The sequence below is a fragment of the Macrotis lagotis genome, chromosome 5 (genome assembly GCF_037893015.1).
Source record: "Macrotis lagotis isolate mMagLag1 chromosome 5, bilby.v1.9.chrom.fasta, whole genome shotgun sequence".
In the NCBI taxonomy this organism is placed as follows: Eukaryota; Metazoa; Chordata; class Mammalia; order Peramelemorphia; family Peramelidae; genus Macrotis; species Macrotis lagotis.
This window is the reverse complement of record NC_133662.1, coordinates 8,589,194-8,603,701: the sequence shown is the minus strand read 5'-3', so window position 1 is coordinate 8,603,701 and position 14,508 is coordinate 8,589,194. Positions and strand designations below refer to the sequence as shown.

General features: G+C 35.2%; 1 long non-coding RNA gene across 1 annotated transcript; it reads right to left on the bottom strand.

Moving 5' to 3' along the window:
• Positions 1–14,149: 14,149 nt before the first annotated feature.
• Positions 14,150–14,419, bottom strand: LOC141523485 (uncharacterized). Its single transcript, XR_012478500.1, has 2 exons — positions 14,323–14,419; positions 14,150–14,244 (listed from the first exon to the last, which is right to left on the bottom strand). It is a non-coding gene; the product is annotated as an uncharacterized LOC141523485 (long non-coding RNA).
• Between the last annotated feature and the right edge of the window lie 89 nt (positions 14,420–14,508).

The window sequence follows — 14,508 nt, the reverse complement described above, 5'->3', positions numbered from 1 at the left end:
ATAAAACAATAAATTTAAATCAATAATTAAAAGAATAAGATAATAAAATAATAAAATAATAAATTGTTTTATCATTTGAAAATTTCTAATGTCCACATGACAATCTAGTTCCAGTACACCAGTGTACCCCACTCAGGCTGTAGGGTAGGCATTTTGAGAAGGAGTATCTGAGAGGAGTAGAATAGGTCTTCTTGGGGTGAATGGAAATCAGTGATCTCAACATACACTTTAGCCTTAAGGTTGTCTTCCAGGGAAGAGGCATGGGGCATGTGGACCATATTGGAAAGGGACATTAGGTGAGTAGTAAAAAGAGGAAACTTGAAACAGACACCTTTATAACCTATCTGACCTGGTCTGTCAGAGGGGGTGAATTTAAGAATCTATGAAAACCAAAGCTGATTCTAAAGCAGAGAAAATGTGGTTTCCTATCTTCTTCAAGGAGTTTGGGAAATTACTAATAGCATCAGACTTGATGGAGTTAGTTTTGTTGAATTGCTTTTTTTTTTTTGCAAGGCAAATGGAGTTAAGGACTTGCCCAAGGCCACACAGCTAGGTAGTTATTAAGTGTCTGAAGTCGGATTTGAACTCAGGCACTCCTGACTCCAGGGCTGGTGCTCTATCCACTGAGCCACCTAGCTGCCCCCCTGAATTGCTTTTTAAAAGAAAATTTATTTTGAAGTTAAATTAAAGAAATTAAATTTGTTATTAAGGATGGTTTTCTGGGTAGAAGAAAGGGGATATATTTGGACAGGATAATAAAAAGAATAGCAAACTCATATATGTAGGAGTTTAATATTGCTATAACAAAAAAACTAAAATCACAATTTTATGTTTTCATTTTTGTCCTTTATTATTTTTTTTGCAAGGCAAATGGGGTTAAGTGGTTTGCCCAAGGTCACCCAGCTAGGTAATTGTCCTTTATTTTTAATCCATTATTTTTTTTATTATGAAGCATTTATTTTTTTTCTCCTTCCCACTGACTTCCCCTTAGTAAAAACAAAATCTTCATAAAAAATATGCATAGTCAAGCCAAAAAAAAAATTCTCAGGTCTCATATATGAGTCTGTCTCATTCTGAGCATCTTGAGTTCATCATCTTTTTAGGAGACAGGGAATTCCTTAGAATGGTTCATTTATCACTGAAGCTCTGAAATCTGAGTTTCAAAGTTGTTTGTTTTTACAGTATTAATCTTTTATGAACGATTCTCCTTGCTCTGCTCACTTCAGTCTGTATCAGTTCATACAAATCTTCACAGATTTCTCTCAATTCATCCTCTTCACCATTTCATATGGAAAAATAATTCACATACCAGAATTTGTGTAGCCATTTTTCAATACCTTTAGTTCACAATTCTTTGCTACCACGAGTTTTTGGGGGTTTTTTGGTACATAGAGATATTTTTCTTCTTTATTTGCTCTTTTGGGGTTACAGGTCTTATATTGCTATTGGCTGAGTCAAAAGCTATGCACAATTTACTGATTTTTGAGGACATAAAAAGGCACACTTTTTTAAGTCAAAAGAATAATTTTTATCTTAATTTTTCCTCTATTTTTCTTCATTTGTATTGATATCTTATTTTTCCATAATTATAAATATAACCCTCCCCACATATTGCTTTTTAAATAATTAATGTACTTATTATTCCAACTACATGCAAAGATAGTTTTCAATGTTCATTTTTGGTAAGATTTTGAATTCCATATTTTTCTCCTTTCCTCCCTTCCCTACCCCCTCTCCTTGATAGCAAAAAATCTGATAAAGGAGGCTATACACATAAAAATATGTTAAACATATTTCCATATTAGTTATGTTGTGAAAGAAGAATCAGAACAAAGGGGAACAAAAAACCATGAGAGGGCAAAAAAAAATTTTAAATGGAAAATAGTCTGCTTTGGTCTGCACTCAGACTCCATAGTTCATTCTCTGGATGTGGGTGGTATTTTTCTTTCTTTTATTGTTTAAAGAAAGATTTTATTTATTTTAAGTTTTACAATTTTCCTCCCTATTCTTGTTTCCCTCCCCCCACCCCCCACAGAAGGCAGTCCGTTAGTCTTTACATTATTTAGATAGTATATACATTGATCTAAATTGAATGTTATGAGAAAAAAATCATATCCTTAAGGAAGAAAAATAAAGTAGAAGAGATAGCAAAATTGCATAATAAGATAATGGTTGGGTTTTTTTTCCCTAAATTGAAGGCAAATAGTCTTTGGTCTTTGTTCAAACTCCAAAATTCTTTCTCTGGATACAGATGGTATTCCCCATCACAGATAGCCCCAAATTGTCCCTGATTGTTGTACTGATGGAATGAGCAACTCCATCAAGTTTGATCATCACCTCCATGTTGCTTTTAGGGTATACAATATTTTTTCTGGTTCTGCTCATCTTGCTCAGCATCAGTTCATGCAAATCCTTCTAGGCTTCCCTGAATTCCCATCCCTCCTGGTTTCTAATAGAACAATAGTATTTCAGTGACATACATATACCCCAGTTTGTTAAGTCATTCCCTAATTGAAGGACATTCACTTAATTTCCAATTCTTTGCCACCACAAACAGGGCTGCTATGAATATTTTTGTACAAGTGATGTTTTAACCCTTTTTTTCATGATCTTTTCAGGGTATAGACCCAGTAGTGGTATTGCTGGGTCAAAGGGTATGCACATTTTTGTTGCCCTTTGGGCATACTTTCAAATTGCTCTCCAGAAAGTTTGAATGAGTTCACAGCTCCACCAACAATAATTAGTGTCCCAAATTTCCCACATCCTGTCCAACATTGATCATTGTCCTTTCTGGTGATATTGCCCAGTCTGACAGGTATGAGGTGGTACCTCAGAGATGCTTTAATTTGTATTTCTCTAATAAGCAGCGTATTAGAGTGATTTTTCATGACAGTGGATCCTTTTGATTTCCTCATCTGTAAATTGCCTTTGCATATCATTTGATCATTTGTCAATTGGGGAATGGCTTGTTTTTTTGAAAATTTGACTGAGTTCTCTGTATATTTTAGAAACGAGTCCTTTGTCAGAAATACTAGTTGTAAAAATTGTTTCCAATTTTCTACATTTCTTTTGATCTTGGTTATAGTGGTTTTGTCTGTGCAAAAGCCTTTTAATTGAATGTTATCAAAATTATCTAGTTTGTTTTTAATGATGTTCTCCATCTCTTCCTTGGTCATAAACTGCTTCCTTTTCCATAGATCTGACAGGTATACTACTCCTTGATCTTCTAGTTTGCTTATAATGTTTTTTATGTCTAAATCCTATATCCATTTTGATTTTTTCTTGGTATAGAGTATGAGGTGTTTTTTGGTCTAATCCAAGTTTCTTCCATATTAACTTCCAATTTTCCCAACAGTTTTTATTGAAGAGAGAGTTTTTATCCCAATAACTGAATTCTTGCATTTATCAAACAGCAGATTACTATAATCATTTCCTGCTATTGCACCTAGTCTATTCCACTGATCCAACACTCTGTTTCTTCACCAATACCAGACAGTTTTTGATGACTGATGCTTTATAATATAATTTTAGATCTGGTAACACTTTTGCATTTTTTTCATTGAATCCCTGGAAATTCTTGACTTTTTATTTCTCCATATGAATTTACTTACAATTTTTCTAACTATTAAAGTAATTTTTTGGAATTTTGATTGGTAGGGCACTAAACAAATTGCTTAATTTTGGTAGAATTTTCATTTTTATTATATTAGCTCGACCTGTCCATGAGCAGTTGATGTTTGCCCAGTTATTTAAATCTGATTCTATTTGTGTGAAAAGTGTTTTGTAATTGCTTTCAAAAAGTTTGTGAGTCTACCTTGGCAGGTAGACTCCCAGGTATTTTATATTGTCTGAGGTTGCTTTGAATGGGATTTCTCTTTCTAGATCTTCCTGCTGTTTCTTGCTAGTCATATATAGAAATGCTGAGGATTTATGAGGGTTTATTTTATATCCTGTGATTTTGCTAAAGTTCCTAATTACTCCTGGTAGTTTTTTAGGTGATTTTTTTGGGATTCTCTAGGTATAGCATCATGTCATCTGCAAAGAGTGAGAGTTTTGTCTCTTCCTTCCCAATACTAATTCCTTCAATTTCTTTTTATTCTGCTATTGCTGAAGCTAACATTTCTTTTTTTAAATTAATTTTTATTAAAGATATTATTTGAGTTTTACAATTTTCCCCCCAATCTTACTTCACTCCCCCACGGAAAGCAATCTGTCAGTCTTTACTTTGTTTCCATGTTGTACCTTGATCCAAATTGGGTGTGATGAGAGAGAAATCATATCCTTAGAGATCAGACAATAAGATATCTGTGTTTTTCTAAATTGCATGGGATAGTCCTTGAACTTTGTTCAAACTCCACAGCTCCTTATCTTGATAGAAATGGCACTCTCCTTTGCAGACAGCCCAAAATTGCTCCCAATTGTTGCACTGATGGAATGAGCAAGTCCTTCAAGGTTGAACATCACTACCATGTTGCTGTTAGGGTATACAGTGTTTTTCTGGTTCTGCTCATCTCACTCAGCATCAGTTCATGCAAATCCCTCCAGGCTTCCCTGAAATCCCATCCCGGGGGTGGCTAGGTGACACAGTGGATAGAGCACTGGCCTTGGAGTCAGGAGTACCTGGGTTCAAATCTGACCTCAGACACTTAATAATTAATTACCTAGCCATGTGGCCTTGGGCAAGCCACTTAACCCCACTGCCCTGCAAAAATCTAAAAAAAAAAAATCCCGTCCTTCCTGGCTTCTAATAGAACAATGGTGTTCCATGACATACATATACCACAGTTTGCTAAGCCATTCCCCAATTGAAAGACATTTACTTGATTTCCAATTCTTTGCCACCACAGACAGGGCTGCTATAAATATTTTTGTACAAGTAATATTTTTACCCTTTTTCATCATCTCTTCAGGATATAGACCCAGTAGTGGTATTGCTGGGTCAAAGGGTATGCACCATTTTGTTGCCCTTTGGGCGTAGTTCCAAATAGCTCTCCAGAAATGTTGGATGAATTCACAGCTCCACCAACAGTATAGTAGTGTCCCAGATTTCCCACAACCCTTCCAACAATGATCATTATCCTTTCTGGTCATATTGCCCAGTCTGAGTGGTGTGAGGTGGTACCTCAGAGAAGCTTTGATTTGCATTTCTCTAATAATTAATGATTTAGAGCATGTTTTCATATGGCTATGAATTGCTTTGATCTCCTCATCTGTAAATTGCCTTTGCATATCTTTTGACCATTTGCCAATTGGGGAATGGCTTTTTGTTTTAAAAATATGACTCAGTTCTCTGGATATTTTAGAAATGAGTCCTTTGTCAGAATCATTAGTTGTAAAGATTGTTTCCAAATTTACTACATTTGTTTTGATCTTAGTTACAGTGGTTTTATCTGTGCAAAAGCTTTTTAATTTAATGTAATCATCTAATTGATTTTTTGTGATGTTCTCCAACTCTTCCTTAGTCATAAACTGCTCCCCTTTCCATAGATCTGACAGGTAAACTAGTCCTTGATCTTCTAATTTGCTTATAGTATTGTTTTTTATGTCTAAATCCTGTATCCATTTGGATCTTATCTTGGTATAGAGTGTGAGGTGTTGGTCTAATCTAAGTTTCTTCCATACTAACTTCCAATTATCCCAGCAGTTTTTATCAAAGAGGCAGTTTTTATCCCAATGGCTGGATTCTTTAGGTTTATCAAACAGCGGATTACTATAATCATCTCCTGCTTTTACACCTAGTTTATTCCACTTGTCCACCACTCTGTTGCTTAGCCAATACCAAACAGTTTTGATGACTGATGCTTTATAATATAATTTTAGATCAGGTAGGGCTAAGCCACCTTCTTTTGCACTTTTTTTCATTAAGCTCCTGGCAATTCTTGACTTTTTATTTCTCCATATGAATTTACTTGCAATTTTTTCTAACTCATTAAAGTAATTTTTTGGAATTTTGATTGGTAGTTCACTAAACAAATAGTTTAGTTTTGGTAGAATTGTCATTTTTATTATATTAGCTCTACCTATCCATGAGCAGTTGATATTTGCAGTTATTTAAATCTGATTAATTTGTGTGAGAGGTGTTTTATAATTATTTTCAAAAAGATTCTGAGTCTGTCTTGGCAAATAGACTTCCAAGTATTTTATATTGTTTGAGATTACTTCAAATGGGATTTCTCTTTCTAGCTATTCCTGCTGTATCTTGCTAGACATATATAGAAAAGTTGAGGATTTATGAGGGTTTATTTTATAACCTGCAACTTTGCTAAAATTGCTTATTGTTTCCAGTAGTTTTTTGGATGATTTCTTGGGATTTTCTAGGTAGACCATCATGTCATCTGCAAAGAGTGAGAGTTTTGTCTCTTCCTTCCCAATTCTAATTCCTTCAATTTCTTTTTCTCCTCTAATTACTGACACTAAGATTTCTAATACAAGATTGAATAGTAGTGGTGATAATGGGCATCCTTGTTTCACCCCTCATCTTATTGGGAATGCCTCTAGCCTCTCCTCATTGAATATAATGCTTGTTGATGGTTTCAGATTGATACTGCTCATTATTTTAAGGAACAGTCCATTTATTCCTACACTCTCTAGTGTTTTTAATAGGAATGGATGCTGTATTTTGTCAAAGGCTTTTTCAGCATCTATTGATATGATCATATGATTTCTGATTGGTTTGTTGTTGATATAATTGAGTGTACTAACAGTTTTCCTAATATTGAACCAACCCTGCATTCCTGGAATAAATCCTACTTGATCAAAATGTATTATCCTAGTGATAACTTGTTGTAGTTGTTTTGCTAAGATTTTATTTAAGATTTTTGCATCTATATTCATCAAGGAAATAGGTCTATAATTTTCTTTCTCTGTTTTAACTCTTCCTGGTTTAGGAAACAGCACCATATTGGTTTCATAGAAAGAGTTAGGCAGAGTTCCATCTTTCCCTATTTTCCCAAAGAGTTTATATAGAATTGAACCAATTGTTCCTTAAATGTTTGGTATAATTCACTTGTGAATCCATCAGTCCCTGGAGATTTTTTTTAGGGAGTTCAATGATTGCTTATTGAATTTCTTTTTTCTGAGATAGGGTTGTTTAGGTATTTAATCTCTTCTTCATTTAACCTGGGCAACTTATATTTTTGTAAATATTCATCTATTTCACTTAGATTATTAAATTTATTGGCATAGAGTTGGGCAAAATAATTTTGAATTATTACTTTAATTTCTTCCTCATTGGTGGTGAGTTCGCCTTTTTCATTTATGATACCAGCAATTTGGTTTTCTTCTTTCTTTTTTTTTAATCAAATTGACCAGAGGTTTATCAATTTTATTGGTTTTTTCATAGTACCAACTTTTGGTTTTATTTATTAATTCAATAGTTTTTTTTGCTTTCGATTTTATTGATTTCTCCTTTAATTTTTAGAATTTCTAATTTGGTATTTAATTGGGGATTTTTGATTTGTTCTTTCTCTAATTTTTTTAGTTGCATATTTAGTTCATTGATTTCCTCTTTCTCCAATTTATTCATGTAAGCATTTAGAGCTATAATATATCCCCTGAGAGTTGCTTTGAATGAATGCCATAAGTTTTGGTATGTTGTTTCATTATTATCATTATCTAGGACAAAATGGTTAATTCTTTCTATAATTTGTTTTTTGGTCCACTCATTTTTTAAAATGAGGTTATTCAGTTTCCAATTTGTTCTGGGTCTATATTTCCTTGGCCCAATATTGCATATGACTTTTATTGCATTGTGATCTGAGAATGATGTATTCACTATTTCTGCCTTTCTGCAGTTGATCATTAGGTTTCTATGTCCTAGTACATGGTCAACTTTTGTATAAGTTCCATGTACTGCAGAGAAAAAAGGTATATTCCTTTCTATCCCCATTCAGTTTCCTCCATAAGTCCACCACATCTAATTTTTCTAACAATCTATTTACCTCCTTAACTTCTTTCTTGTTTATTTTATGATTTGATTTATCTAGATCTGTGAGTGGGATATTGAGGTCTCCCACTAGTAGAGTTTTGCTGTCTATGTCTGTTGTAGCTTGCTTCCTTGGGGCCCACAGTGGCGACCTCCCTCCAGGAGGGGAGCTGAGAATAAGGAGTCAAGCCACTACTGCCTTATGCCTCCAGCTCAATTTTATTATTGCTTAGCTATTACATATATACTGTTAGGTCTTCTGGGGTAGAACAAAGAATAATGAGGTAATGGTTAGGGGGTACAAGAGATGTGTAGGTACAGCTTCTTGCATTACAGGATAGGACGGTACGTTAGGGAGGAGATGATAAGGTACAGCTGTGTCTAGTGCCCTTGGACAGTGGGGTGGAATGTCCAGCTCCCAAGGACTCTGGCTCCCAAGGACTCCAGCTCACCTTATCTCTCAGGGCGGCAAGCCAGCTCCTGAGACTGTCCAGGTGGTGGTTTACTTGGAGATGATTTGTGTTATGGCTGTTAGAATAGCCTGTGTACCCACATATGTCCTCCTGTAGTTCTTTCAGCTTCTCCTCTAAGAATCTGGGTACTGTCCCACTGGGTGTATATATATATATTCAGTATTGAAATGACTTTATTGTCTATGGTACTTTTAGGAGGATAAAGTTTCCTTCCTTATCTCTTTTAACACTATCTATTTTTGCTGCTGTTTTGTCTGGGATAAGGATTGCTACCCCTGCTTTTTTTTAACTTCAGCTGAAGCAAAATATATTTTGCTCCAACCTTTTACCTTTACTTTATATGTATCTCTCTGCTTCAAATGAGTTTCTTGTAAGCAGCATATTGTAGGATTCTGGTTTTTAATCCACTCTATTTGCTTACATTTTAAGGGAGAGTTCATCCCATTCACATTCAAAGTTATGATTACTAATTCTTTATTGCCCTCCGTGCTATCTTCCCTCTGTTTGTATTTTTCCCCCCTTTCTCCACTTTATCCATATTCCTGAGTATTTTGTTTCTGAATGCTACCCCCTTCAGTGTGTTTGCCCTCCTATATCACACCCTCCCCTTTCTTTCCCCTTTCCCTTTTCCCTTCCCTTCCTTTTGTTATTTCCCCCTTTTCCCCCATTACCCTTCCCTTTCTCCACCCCCCCCTTTTCCCCTTTTAATACCTGTTTTTTATAAGTTAACTGAGTATGTGTAGGTTGACTTTAAGCCAAGCCTGATGAGAAGAAGATTCAGGTGTTTCTCAACTGCTCCCTTCTTCCCCTCTATAACCATAGGTTTTTTGTACCTCTTAGGTGTAATGAGATTTACCCTATTCAATCCCCTCCCTCCTCCCATCTCTTTCCTGTCCCCCTTTTTAAGGAGGTAGTGTTTTTTTAGATCATTCTATCTAAGTCATAGAAAATTCTGAGTGTCCCTTCTAGTTCAGTATATTCTATTGAATAGAGTCAAAATTCCTGAGAGTTATTAGAGTCTTTCTCCCAAGTGGGGTTAAAGCCAGTTACATCTCTTTAGATAGCAGTCTCATGGTTAGGTCATGAATGTCCTTCATTTCTGGCTAGGTGTATTCTCTCTATTAGAGTTACAATTCTCAATATTTATAAGAATCTTTTTTCCCCCCATGCAGGGATATAGCCAGTTTCAACTTACTGGATAGCATTTTTTTCCTTTTACCACCCCCTTGTTTTGTTTTTGGTTTTTTTTTTTTACCTTTTTATGTGTCTCTTGAACCTCCTAATACAATATTGTATAGTAGTGGTGATAATGGGCAGTGGATGCTATTTTTCATCACCACTCCTTTATAGTTTTCTTTGATTTTACTGCTGAGGAAAGATAAATCCATCATAGTTGATTATCACAAGTTGTTGCTAATAAGTGTGTTCAATGTTCTCCTAGTTCTGTTCACTTCACTCAGCATTAGTTCAGGTAAGTCTTAGCCAGACTATTACCTCCCTTCCCTCCCCTCTCCCTCTGCAAAAAGCAATCTAATATAGGCTCAACATGTGGAATTATGCTAAACATATTCATCTTAATCTTGTGAAAGAAGAATCAAATCCAAATAGAAGGAAAAAATATTAGATAAAAACAATAAAATATATGACAACTTTTAAAAATTGAAGACAGTAAGTTTCAGTAGGCATTTAAACTCCACAGATCCCTCTTTGGATATGGATGCTATTTTCCATCACAAGTCTTTTAGAATTATCTTTGTTTATTGTTCTGCTGAAATGAATAATTCCATCATAGTTGATCATCACCCAATGTTGTTGTTAGTATACATAATGTTCTTCTGGTTCTGCTCATTTCATTCAGTATCAAGTCATGTAAGTCCTTCCAGGCTTTTCTGAAATCCCATCCATCACATTCATATACCACAATCTGTTCAGCTATTCCTAAATTGATGGGCATCCCATCAATTTCCAATTCATTGCTACTATGAAAAGAGCTGCTAAGAATATTTTTGGACATATTTTTTACCCTTTTATGTGATCTCTTTGGGATAGTAGTGGTATTGCTGGCTCAAATGTATGCATAATGTTATTGCCTTTTGGGTCTAACTCCAAATTGTTCCCCAGAAAGTTTAGATCAATTCACAACTCCTGCAACAATGCATTAGTGTCCCAGTTTCCCACATTTCCTCCAGCAGGGATCATTTTCCTTTTGACCAATCTGATAGGTATAAGGTGGTACTTCAGAGTTGTTTTAAACATTTACATTCCCCTAATAAATAATGATTTAGAACTATTTTTCATATGACCATAGAAAACTTTAATTTCATCTCAGAATTGCCTTTCCATATCCTTTGACTATTTATCAATTGGGGAATGATATGTTTTCTTTTAAATTTGACTCAGTTCTCTATATATTTTAGAAATGAGTCCTTTATCAGAAACACTAGTAAAAATTGCTTCCCAATTTAATGCATTTCTTTTCATCTTGGCTGCATTGGTTTTGTTTGTGCAATACCTTTTCAATTTAATGTGTAATCAAAATTACCCATTTTGCCTTTTATAATGTTCTCTTTCTCTTCATTGATCATAAACTGTTCCCCTTTCCTTGGATCTAACAGATCCAAGGAAATTATTCCTTGCTCTCTTAATTGGCTTATACTATTACCTTTTATGTCTAAATCCTATACCCATTTTGACCTTCTCTTAGTATAGAGTATGAGACGTTGTTTTATGTAGTTTCTGCCAACTCTCTTCCAGTGTTCCCAGCAGATTTTATTGAAGAGTGAATTCTTATCCCAGAAGCTAGAATCTTTGGGTTCATCAAACAGCAGATTTCTATAGTCATTTACTACTGTTTCTTTTTCACCAAGTAAATTCCATTGATCCACCTCTCTATTTCATATCCAGAACCAGTTTTGATGACTAGTGCTTTATAATTTTAGATCTGGGATGGCTAAGTCTCCTTCCTTTGAATTTTTTTTCTTAATTGCCTTGATAATCTTGACTTTTTATTCCTCCATATGAATTTAGTTACTATTTTTTTTCTAGTTCAATAAAGTAACTTTTTGGAAGCTTGATTAGTATGGCACTGAGTAATTTGATTTAGATATGTCATTTTTATTATATTAGCTTGGCCTACCCATAAGCAATTGACATTTACCCAGTTATTTAGATCTGATTTCATTTGTATGAATAGTGTCTTATAGTTGTTTTCATATAGTTTCTGAGTCTGCCTTGGTAGGTAGACTCCCAAGTATTTAATGTTGTCTGCTATTACTTTGAATAGATTTTCTCTTTTTGTCTCTTAGTAGAATTTCTCTTCTATCTACAGTGTCTTGCTAGTAACATATAGAAATGCTGGTGATTTTTGTGGATTTGTTTTTATATCCTGCAAGTTTGGTAAAGTTGATAATTGTTTCAAGTAGTTTTTTAGATGATTTTCTAGGGTTCTCTTAAGTATACCATCATATCATCTGTAAAGAGTGAGAGTTTTGTTTCTTCATTACCTAATCTAATTTATTTGATTTCTTTTTCTTCTCTTATTGCTAAGACTAATTTTTCTAATATAATATTGAACAATAGTGGTGATAATGGGCATACTTATTTCATCTCTAGCTTCTAGCTTGTCTGCATTACATATAATGTTTGTTGATGGTTTTAGAGAGATATAGCTTATTGTTTTAAGGAACACTCCATTTATTCCTATGCTCTCTAGTGTTTTTAATAGGAATGGGTTTTGTATTTTGTCAAAAACTTTTTCAGCATCTATTGAAATAATCATATTGGGGCAGCTAGGTGGCACAGTGGATACAGCACCAGTCCTGGAGTCAGGAGTACCTGAGTTCAAATATGACCTCAGACACTTAATAATTACCTAGCTGTGTGGCCTTGGGCAAGTCACTTAACCCCATTGCCTTGCAAAAAAACTAAAAAAAAAAGAAATAATCATGATTTCTGTTAGGTTTGCTACTGATATGGTCAATTATGCTGATAGTTTTTCTAGTATTGAATCACCCTGCATTGCTGGTATAAATCCTACTTGATCAAAGTGTATATTCTTAGTGATAACTTGCTATAATAGCTTTGCTAAAATTTTATTTCCACATGATTTCTTACAGAACAATATCACATTCATATACCACAATTTGTTCATCCATTCCTCGATTTATGGGCATCCTTTCAATTTCCAATTCTTTGCCACTACAAAGAAAGGTGCTATAATTTTTGTACACATGAATCCTTTTCCTTTTTTATGATCTCTTTGGGATACAGATCTAGTAGTGGTGTTGCTGGATTCAAAACTGTGCATATACAGTTTTATTGCCCTTTGAGCATGGTTCAAATTGCTCTCCAGAATGATTGATCAATTCACAATCCACCAATAATACATTAATGTCCCAGTTTTCCTACATCCCCTCCAAAACTGATCATTTCCTTTTTTTGTCATATTGACCAATCTGCTAGATACGAGGTGGTATCTCAGAGTTGCTTTAATTTGTATTTTTCTAATCAATAATGATTTAGTGTATAGATGATCTTAATTTCTTTATCTGAAAACTGCTTGCTCCTATCCTTTCACCATTTATCAATAGGGGAATTGCTTGTATAAATTTGATTCAGTTCTCTACATATTTTAGAATATCAGAACTACTAGCTGTAAAAACTGTTTCCCAACTTTCTGCATCCTTTCTAATCTTGGTAGCATTTGTGCAAAACCTTTTTAATTTAATGTAACCAAAATCTTGCATTTTATATTAACTATCTCTTCTTTGGTCATAAACTCTGACCCTTTCCATAGATCTGATAGTTTGTTGTTGTCTTGGTTTTGGAAGAAAAGTATGACATGGGGGCGGCTAGGTGGTGCAGTGGATAGAGCACTGGCCTTGGAGTCAGGAGTACCTGGGTTCAAATCAGACCTCAGACACTTATTAATTGCCTAGCCGTGTAGCCTTGGGCAAGCCACTTAACCCCATTGCCTTGAAAAAATCTAAAACAAACAAACAAACAAACAAAAAAGAAGAGTATGACATCAAGTAGATACCAGTAACATGAAGGTGAATTGGATTTGAGAAAGAGGATGTTGTGCTAAGTCTACTAGACTCTCTTTCTCCTCCAGAGCCAATTGGGTGCAGTAACCAGATATAGATCAGGGGGACTGGGGATTGTCTTGGCTGAGGCAGGTCATATAGCTAGTAAGTATCAAGTGTCTGAGACCACATTTGAACTCATGTCCTCCTGATTTCGGGGCCAGTGCTCTATCTACTGAATCACCTGGTAGCCAGTAGATCTGACAGATACACTATTCCTTGTTCTCCTAATTATGGTATTCCCCTTTAAGAGTAAAACCTGCACCCATTTTGACCTTATTTTGGTATAGATCTGAGATGTTGGTCTATGCCATATTATCTTTCAGTTTTCCTAGCAGTTTTTGTTAAAAAGTGAGTTCTTGGGGGGGGAGGGGTTAGGTGGTGCAGTGGATAAAGCACCGGCCTTGGAGTAAGGAGTACCTGGGTAAAAATCCGGTCTCAGACACTTAATAATTACCTAGCTGTGTGGCCTTGGGCAAGCCATTTAACCCCATTTGCCTTGCAAAAAAAAAAAAACACCTAAAAAAAAAAGTGAGTTCTTAGCCTGAAAGCTGGAGTCTTTGGGTTGATCAAACAGTAGTCATTTACTACTGTTTTGTTCCTAATCTGTTCCACTGATCCACCACTCTGTTTCTTAGCCAGTACAAAGATAGTTTTAGACCTCTATGGTTAGGCCATCTTCCTTTGTGTTTTTTTTTCATTAATTCCAGAGATATTCTTGACCCTTTGTTCCTCCAGATGAATTTTTGTTATGTTTCTGGCTCTATAAAAATAAGAGATAACAGATTTTAAAATAAACCCAGGAATTTGATTTCATTCATTCACCTAGTAACTTACTTACTCATGAATGAATTCATCTTGTTTCTCTCTTTGCCATCAGATCTCCCTTCTGAGGGCCTCTGTAGCTTTAAAGCCATCCTCTCCCAGTCTTCTGCGGTCACGTGCGCCCCGCGCATTCTCCCCTCTGACCCCAACCAACTCCCCTCCCCCACACACTACTAGAAAAGGCGGGAAGGTCGAGAGTGGG